Consider the following 9706-nt stretch of genomic DNA (forward strand, 5'->3'; position numbering starts at 1 on the left):
AGGGGAATGGGATGTTGTTCTAAAGACAGTGACAGCTTATCTGAGACCCAAAAGGCAAATAACACGTGGTCATTTAATGGATGAGGAAAGGCAGAGTTTTCTGGCATGGGACTAGCAGGTGCCCAAAAGTCAGAGGAGCATCCCTTTGTCAGGTCCCTAGAGGTAGCCCCGTGTGGCTGAAGTAGAGGATGTACGACAGGATTCAGTGAAAGCAGAGATAAGCAGTTTACCAGACCGTGAAGGACATAATAAAATGGACCTTCATGGAATCTCAGCCAGGCTGCCTGGGTTCAAATCCTGGTTCAGACACAAACTCTGTCTTGATGACTTTAGGTATGGTGAATCATTCTATTGTCAACCTAGTTAATCTGAGAATCAAATTTCACACTCTTTTTTCACAGATAGTTCTCTATTATCATGGCCAACTAGAGAACTTTCACAAGATTTAGGAAATAGAAGTGAAGCAGCAGCCAATACCCTCTAAAAATCATTGTGATTGGATGTAGTGATGGACAGACACAGAGGTCCCTAGAGTGGCCCAGCTTGTCCTCAATCTGTTCCACTTCACTTCCAGCTCTTCTTCTCTACTCTGGCTCCTCGGACTAGGAGCAGCCCTAGGACCATCACTGAATACTTGACCACAAACCCACAGAAGTAAAATCTTCCCACAGACTTATCTGCCAGCAGCTTCACAGTCCCACTTGGGTGGCTGGATGTGCTTGGCTTTTTATATTGACTGGCTGGGAACCACTTGGATCTTCCAGTTCTCCCTTTCAGATCTTCCTTCCCCAGCATCTCATAATGTTATATATACACAGTCTATAATACATCCCTTATCTTTTTTTTTTTCAAACGGAGTCTCACTGTGTCGCCTAGGCTGGAGCACAGTGGCGCAATTTCAGCTCACTTCAAGCTCCGCCTCCCGGGTTCACGCCATTCTCCTGCCTCAGCCTCCTGAGTAGCTGGTTCTACAGGTGCCCGCCACCATGCCCGGCTAATTTTTTGTATTTTTTAGTATAGACGGGGTTTCACCGTGTTAGCCAGGATGATCTCGATCTCCTGACCTCGTGATCCGCCCACCTTGGCCTCCTAAAGTGCTGGGATTACAGGCAGGAGCCACCGCGCCCGGCCAATACATCCTTTATCTTATAACACACAGTGGATATGTTTCTCTGACTGATACATGGAACAAGTTGCTTAAGCTCTCTATACCTGTTTCTTTATCTTAAAAGAGGATGATAGTAATTACAATAGTATCTGCTTTATGGGGTTGTCTTGAGAAAATAATGTATGTTCACAAAATGATAGCTATTTCAAAGAGTTCATTCTTTACCTTAAGGTGAATGGGGAGTCAATAAAAGATTTTTGGTAAGTGACATGATTGGATTTTTGTTTCAGGACAGCCAATCTGAGTGAGATGTGGAATACAGATTTGAGGTTGGTGAAAGTAGAGACAGAGACACATTCTGTCACACTAATCAGAATTTTTAATCTTGGTAGCTTTAACTGAGTTAGTGGCCCTGCGGTTGGAGATCAGTGGACAGATTCGAGAATCTTTGAGAAACTAGAAATGACGGAGCTTGGTAAATTAAGCATGGGGAATGGAGAAAAAGAGACATGAAGGATTATTTTCAGGCTTCTAATTTAAGAAAGTGGATGGACCATGGTGAAGTTTTCTGAAACAGTAAAAGTGGAAACAGAACTTGTTTGGTGAGAAAGTGATGAAACTGGCCAGGCGCGGTGGCTCATGCCTGTAATCCCAGCACTTTGGGAGGCTGAAGTGGGTGGATCACGATGTCAGGAGATCGAGACCATCCTGGCTAACACAGTGAAACCCTGTCTCTACTAAAAATACAAAAAATTAGCTGGGCATGGTGGTGCGCACCTGTAGTCCCAGCTATTTGGGAGGCTGAGGCAGGAGATGGTGTGAACCGGGGGAGGCGGAGCTTGCAGTGAGCCAAGATCGTGCCACTGCACTCCAGCCTGGGCACCAGAGTGAGACTCCATCTCAAAAAAATAAATAAATAAATAAAATGATGAAACTTAGTTTTAGACATGATGAGCCCAAGGTATCCATGAGACATCTAATTGGAGATGATAAAGAGGAAGTTGCGTGTACTAAACAGTTGAGTCTGGAGATGAGACATGAAATATTCACCTATCTCCTAATCCATTATACTTATAAAGTGAATATATTTTCAACAAGAAAAAGGAATCAGCTCGGTGTGGTGGCTCACGCCTGTAATCCCAGCACTTTGGGAAGCCAAGGTGGGTGGATCACCTGAGGTCAGGAGTTCGAGACCAGCCTGGCCAACCTGGTGAAACCACATCTCTACTAAAAAACACAAAAATTTGCTGGGCATGGTGGCTCATGCCTGTAATCCCAGCTACTCAGGGGGCTAAGGCAGGAGAATCGCTTGAACCTGGGAGGCAGATGTTGCAGTGAGCTGAGATCAGGCCATTGCACTCCAGACTCCAGCCTGGGCAACAAACAACAGCAAAACTCCATCTCCCCTCCAGAAAAAAAAAAAAAAAACACAAGGAATTGAACGTGAATTCATGATTATTCAAATTATATGGAGATTGGCACGCAACAAATGTAGCATATACATTATTTTCAAGTACCCAGAGAACACTGACAACATCCTGCTGTGTAATGCAAATATTAATGCATTTCAAAGAACTGGTATCATACAGACCATGACAACTTTGAACACAGTTTCTCAAATATCCCCGGCATTTTCCTGGTGAAAAAAGGGGGGAAACTTTTAGCTTCTCTAGAAAGATTATCTATATCCCAGAATGACTATGCTCCTGAAGGAATTCCTTGCCCTTTGAGCAGAAAAATGGCAGGCTTTGCCTAATTCCCAGGACTTTCACATGTATTAGAGATAGCAAAGTCACTGGACACAGGAGAATTGTCACATCTTTTTGGAAAGAGTCAGGTACAGCCTAAAAAGATTAAATCTCCAAAAGAATCCTAGATTAGGTAATCCAGCAGCATCATGCATAGCTATAATTCTCTCTTAGTCCATTTTGTGTTGCTACAAAAGAATACCTGAGATTCAGTAATTCGTTTTTAAAAAAATAAGGTTCATTTAGCTCACAGTTCTGTAAGCTGGGACGTTCATGAGCACAGCACCACATCTGGCTGGCTTCTGGTGAGGGCCACGTGCTGGTAAAAATATGGTAAAAGGCTGGGTGCGGTGATTCACGCCTGTAATCCCAGCACTTTGGGAGGCCGAGGTGGGCAGATCACAAGGTCAAGAGATAGAGACCATCCTGGTCAACGTGGCAAAAACCCATCTCTACTAAATATCAAAAAATTAGCTGGGTGTGGTGGTGCGTGCCTGTAATCCCAGCTACTTGGGAGGCTGAGGCAGGAGAATCGCTTGAACCTGGGAGGTGGAGGTTGCAGCAAGCCAAGATCACACCATTGCACTGCAGCCCAGGCATCAAGAGTGAAATTCTATCTCAAAAAAAAAAAAAAAAAGAGAAAAAAAAGAAATGTATGGTCAAGTTGGTGAGAGCTGAGTAGCACATATGACCTCAGAATAATTAATGATATCTTCAAGAAAATGTGAACCAAAGTATATATTTGACTACCTAAAAATTAAGTGTCCATACATTGAAATGTTTATTTTAAAGATATCCAAACTAGAAGGCAAGATTTATTGGCCGGGCGAGGTGGCTCACGCCTCTAATCCCAGCACTTTGGGAGGCCGAGGTGGGCAGATCACGAGGTCAGGAGATCGAGACCATCTTGGCTAACTCGGTGAAACCCCGTTTCTACTAAAAATACAAAAAATTAGCCGGGTGTAGTGGCAGGCGCCTGTAGTCCCAGCTACTCTGGAAGCTGAGGCAGGAGAATGGCGTGAACCCAGGAGGCAGAGCTTGCAGTGAGCCAAGATTGCGCCACTGCACTCCAGCCTGGGCAACAGAGCAAGAATCCATCTCAAAAAAAAAAAAAGAAAAGAAAAAAAAAGATTTATGAGCAAGTTTATTATTACAGTATTGTTCATTACAATGCTGTAGATGGCCAAAATAATCATCAGGAGAACAGAAAAGGTACAGTTAGAAAATAGAATCATTTGCTGCTGTTAAAATGACAATAATAAATTATTTGAAATGATGTATAGTATGCATATTGCATAATGTTATGAGAAAAAATGTTTTCCACATTTTTTCTGCTATTAAATTGAAGAAATATGAGAAAGACCAGAAGAAATGTCTAATATATAAACTGTTACTGTGTCTGAATAAAAGATATATATGCTGAGTCTTCCTGTTTATGCCTTTCGAAGTTTGCTCAGATAATCACGAAAAATTTAACCAAAAAATGATATTAACAAAAATTATTATAACAATTTGAAATTTAAAATGTAAGGCTATATAAGTGCACAGAGGACAGAAGGGCTATGGTTGTTGCTACAGAGTAACAGCAACTTGGAGTACACAGACAGTACCACTGGAAAATGAGTGGTGGCTGTTATCCTCTGCCTTCTTGGGAAGCACTTGGAAGTGTAGAGTGGTCACTGAAGGATCGCCGAGATTGATATCATAAAGTTACTGGAAGATATTCAGAGCTAAATTCAAGAGGTGCGTGAAAAGTGGTCACAAAAAGAATACATATTGCAAAATTATAGGACTTAGGGTTAACGAGCTCTTAGGTATCAATTCAGAGAACATCATTATGTCTATTTTTTAAAGGCATATAATATGAGAAAGCAATTCAAAAATGAAGAAATACAGTTGGCCACTAGGCATATGAAAAGAGAACATTCTCACTTAGTAATCAAATTAAGATGAGATATTTTACCTGCCACACAACTTTTAATAATATTAATTGCTAACATATATTCAGTGTCTACTGTGTGCCAGTCTTTTCCTAAAAGTTTTAGATGTGTTGACTTATTTGTTTAACCCTCCCAACAATCCTAATAGGTGGGTTCTACCTCTTTGCAGATGAGAAAACTGGGGTATAGGGACAGAGCTCATCAGTGGGAGGTGCAGATGGAACCCAGGCAGTGCAGTTCCAAAACCAACCTTTTTTTTTTTTTCGGGGGGGGGGTTTCACTCTGTCACCCAGGCTGGAGTGCAGTGGTACAATATCAGCTCACTGCAACTTCTGGGCTCAAGTGATCCTTCTGCCTCAGCCTCCTGAGTAACTGGGACCACAGGCATGCACCACCTGGCCCAGCTAATTTTTGTATTTTTGTAGAGACAGGGTTTTGCCATGTTGGCCAGGCTGGTCTCAAACTACTGGGCTCAAGGGATCCACCTGCCTTGGCCTCCCAAAGTGCTGGGATTATAGGCGTGAGCCATCACGCCCGGCCCCAAAACCAACTCTCACCTTCCACACCATACAACCTCTTCAATAATATATATATATATATATATACTGAACATGTAATTATAATCAATAAATAAGATAACACACATACATCCTAATTACCCACTAATAATGCTATGAATATCCAATATTGTTGAGGGCACGAAGACAGCAAAACTCATAAAAACAGATTGATATATAAATTTGTACAAACTTTTGGGAGAATATTTTGGTGATCCATATGAATAACCATGAAAATGTTCATGCCTTCTTAGTCCAGCAATTATATTTCTACTAATATTATATGCTGTAGTTATGAATATTACATTGTCAATTTCTAGTAATAATCATAAAAAATAATTAGACATACCCAAATATTTACATGCAATGATCACAATTATCATATCTGGCAGTTGGGTGAAGGAAGCAGGGCCGAGGTAATGTCGACTGTTTGAAAGTCTGTTTCAGGCCGGGCACGGTGGCTCATGCCTGTAATCCCAGCACTTTGGGAAGCCAAGGCGGGCATCGAGACCATCCTGGCTAACACGGTAAACCCCGTCTCTACTAAAAATACAAAAAAATTAGCTGGGCATGGTGGCGGGTGCCTGTAGTCCCAGCTACTCGGGAGGCTGAGGCAGGAGAATGGCATGAACCTGGGAGGCTGAGGTTGCAGTGAGCCGAGATCACGTCACTGCACTCCAGCCTGGGCGACAGAGCGAGACCCCGTCTCAAAAAAAAAAAAAAAAAAAAAAGTCTATTTCAGAAGTAGTCTGACTCCTAGGTTCCATCTTATCTAGGTGAGTTCCTTCCTTACCCTCATGGAAAACAAAAATAAAGTTTATTCTGTAGAGAGGGCAAAAACACAGGGTCCCTGGAGTGGAGACACAGCACATTTGGTGTCAGGGGCTAAAGTGAATATTCGTGTTCTGAATGCCAGGACCCCAGCCTCCTTCTCCCACCTAGGTTTCTAGTGCTGGCCCTGTACCCTATACCTTGTGGGCAGAACATCGAAAGAACCCAGTGGCCCTGGCAATTTATCAACCTCAGAAACCTTCCTTATTCAAGCCTTAAAATGGAAATAATTATAAATATGTAGAGAGTTTTGGTGAGCACCAAATAAGGTTATATGATTATTTTCAGAGTGCTTGCAATGTGAAGTAATTAACAGAATAAGTTATTTTAAAAATTTGCTATAATTATTCTCATACTAAAGTGAAATTTAATAATGCTCCATTTGCATATTTATATTTGCATCTCCTACTCAAGTCTAAGCTTCACAAAGTAAGGCATGTGTACTGTTTGGTATTTTATCCTCAATGTTTAAGATAGCATCTGAATTAGTAGGAGTGCAATAGGTATTTGTTTACAATTGAATGAGTGAATGCTTATCTGATGATTAAAAATCCATGGGGCCAGTATCAGGTAGTTGAAAGAGAAATGAACTAGAACACAGGAATCCTAAATTCTAGATCTGGTTCTGCTAGATAACCTTGAACTAATCACCACAACCTCACTGGACCTTAGTTTTGTTTTCTATTAACTGTACTTGTTAATAGACTGAGATTTCTAAAGCCTCTCCCAGCAATAACTTGTTGTCTACATTGGGAAGAGCTGCCTCTGTGACTTTCAGGGCGCCTAATAGCTGTTTTTGAAGTAACACACGACGGCTTCTTTTGTTCACAGTCAGTAAGCAGGTATTAATTGAATGTTACCACTGTAAGAAGGCTGGGAAAACAAAGATTAAAAACTTACAGTTCTGTTGCTTAAAAACAAACAAAAATGGCTGGGCACGGGGGCTCACGCCTGTAATCCCAGCACTTTGGGAGGCCAAGGCGGGCGGATCACAGGATCAGGAGTTCGAGACCATCCTGGCCAACATAGTGAAATCCTGTCTCTACTAAAAATACAAAAATTAGCCGGGCGTGGTGGCATGTACCTGTAATCCTAGCTACTCAGGAGGCTGAGGCAGGAGAATTGCTTGAATCTGGGAGGCAGAGGAGGTTGCAGTGAGCCGAGATCGCACCACTGCACTCCAGCCTGGGGGACAGAGCCAGACTCCGTCTCAGAACAAAAAAAAGAAAACCATGAGAGATACCAATAACCAGGAATTCAGTAAAACATGATACATCTTTTTTTCACCCTATATAATGTTAATAAAATTATATCTATAACCCTATTACTATAAATTTTTTTAAACCCAAGATAGCCTATTATCTTCTCTTTATTAGCATGACACCAAAACCAGAAGGAATTAATGCTCTAGAAAACTGAGGTAAGTTGCTCTTGAACAATACTTTCAAGATTTATTCTCACAGTTGATTCTTTTGACTAAATATTAATTTGTATTTCCAAACTGAATGACATGACTTTCAGTGATGTTATGCATAACCATAACACATATGAAGTTAATTTTTAGGGCTTGACAATTTAAGAAAATAAACATACAAGTTTATTCTACTCTCAACCTTCAGAAAATAAAAAAATAATAGCATCTGAAGAATTCTTATTCCAGATTCTTATCATTCATGTGGAATTTCTGCCTGTGTGAACATGGCTGATTGAGATTACTGTATGTGTCTATTTGGAACTGTAAAACAATATGCTGTTTCCTGTCCATTGTGTTTTATGGATATGGTCAATATGACAGCGCTATTTAGGTTCAATTTCCTAGAAAATTTAGTAAGTCATGTTTAAAATTAAAATTAAAACTTACTCAAAGTAGTCTCAGAATAACAGAAGCAGCAGAGAGGAAACAGTAAATCAATTAAAGAAACACTGAGCCCAAGTTGTTATATTATCTTGGTTGAACCAGAAACTTAATCTTTCTGCAATGGCTGACCTAATTGTACCACTAGATTCCCTTTCTAGTGACAGAAAACTCTTCCCAGCATCCCATGTGGTGAAATGTATCATGGGGAGCTTCTTTTTCATTTCTCTAAGAGTTGAAACTATTTTTAAATTAGCTTTATTGAAGAATAATTTACATACAATAAAACGTACCCATTGAAGTGCATAAGGCAATCAGTTTTGACAAATGCACATAGTAGTTTAACCACCACCGTAATCTTACAATAGAACATTTCTAGGAACTACCTTTAAAAAATATCCATTATCTATTCTTTCATTTATTTTGTAAATGTGTAGAGCATCTATTTTGCAACAACACAGGCAATATATGAATACAAGGCATGAATGAAGCATCTAAACTCTGGTCTCTACTGCTCATACATGTCAAAGCACTTAGAAAGCCATGCTGGGGGAGGGATAATGGGAACCCTTCCAGAATCAGGGCCAGAAGATCAGTCTAGACTAGATAATTCCAGAAATCCATCCAAAAGGAAACTACAAGGAAATTTACATTTATCAGGTTTCTACTTTGTGGCAAGCATCTTACACATGTGAGTTCTTATAACAAAATATTTTATGTAAGGAGAACAAGGCAGTGCAGAAAAATAGTTAAAGGCTAAGGCTGTGAAGATGACTTTGTGGGTTCCAATCCCCAACTCTGCCACTTACTGGCTTTGAAATCTTGGGCAAAGCAACAAACGTCTTTGGTTTTTTGTTGTTTGTTTTTGCGACAGATTCTTGCTCTGTTGCTCAGGCTGCAGTATAGTGGCACGATCTTGGCTCACTGCAGCCTCCTAGGTTCAAACCATTCTCCTGCCTCAGCCTCCCGAGTAGCTGAAATTACAGGTGCGCACCACCACACCCGTCTAACGTTTGTGTTTTTAGTAGAGATGGGATTTCACCATGTTGGCCAGGCTGGTCTCGAACTCCTGGCCTCAAGCAATCCACCCGCCTCAGCCTCCCAAACTGCTGGAATTACAGGCGTGAGCCACTGTGCCTGGCCTCAAACATCTTTGTGCCCAGTTTCCTCATGTGAAACGTAATAATCCTTCCCTCATAGGATTAGTACAGGTAAATGAGCTTGTACATGTGAAGCACTGAGAAAAGCACCTAGTATATAGTGAGAACTCCGTAAATGTTCACGACCATTGTTAATGAGTTCTTATGCTAGCTCGGTGTCTAGCATCACACAGCTAGCAAGTTTTAGACTGTAATATGAACACATGTGTGTGAGACGCCAAAGCTCATGCTTTTTCCACATCTTGGTTGAATTAGAAAGTGGCAATGATAAGCGGGCAGAAGGGACATGAGTCTGTTCATCTTTCCTTCTTCCTTGAAATCCTATTATCTCACCCCCTCCCCCAGCACCTCTAAAATGCCTAATTGTGGTGATGCTGTGGGGCACCACCCAGATCACCCCCTTCGGCCCAAGGCACCTATCCTTCCTTTCCCCTCCCCGTTCTGGGGTTATACTTTAATAATAATTTGACTGCTTATGGCTCACAACTGCATGCCTCTCTGGGAATT

The sequence above is a fragment of the Theropithecus gelada genome, chromosome 5 (genome assembly GCF_003255815.1).
Source record: "Theropithecus gelada isolate Dixy chromosome 5, Tgel_1.0, whole genome shotgun sequence".
NCBI classification, from domain to species: Eukaryota; Metazoa; Chordata; class Mammalia; order Primates; family Cercopithecidae; genus Theropithecus; species Theropithecus gelada.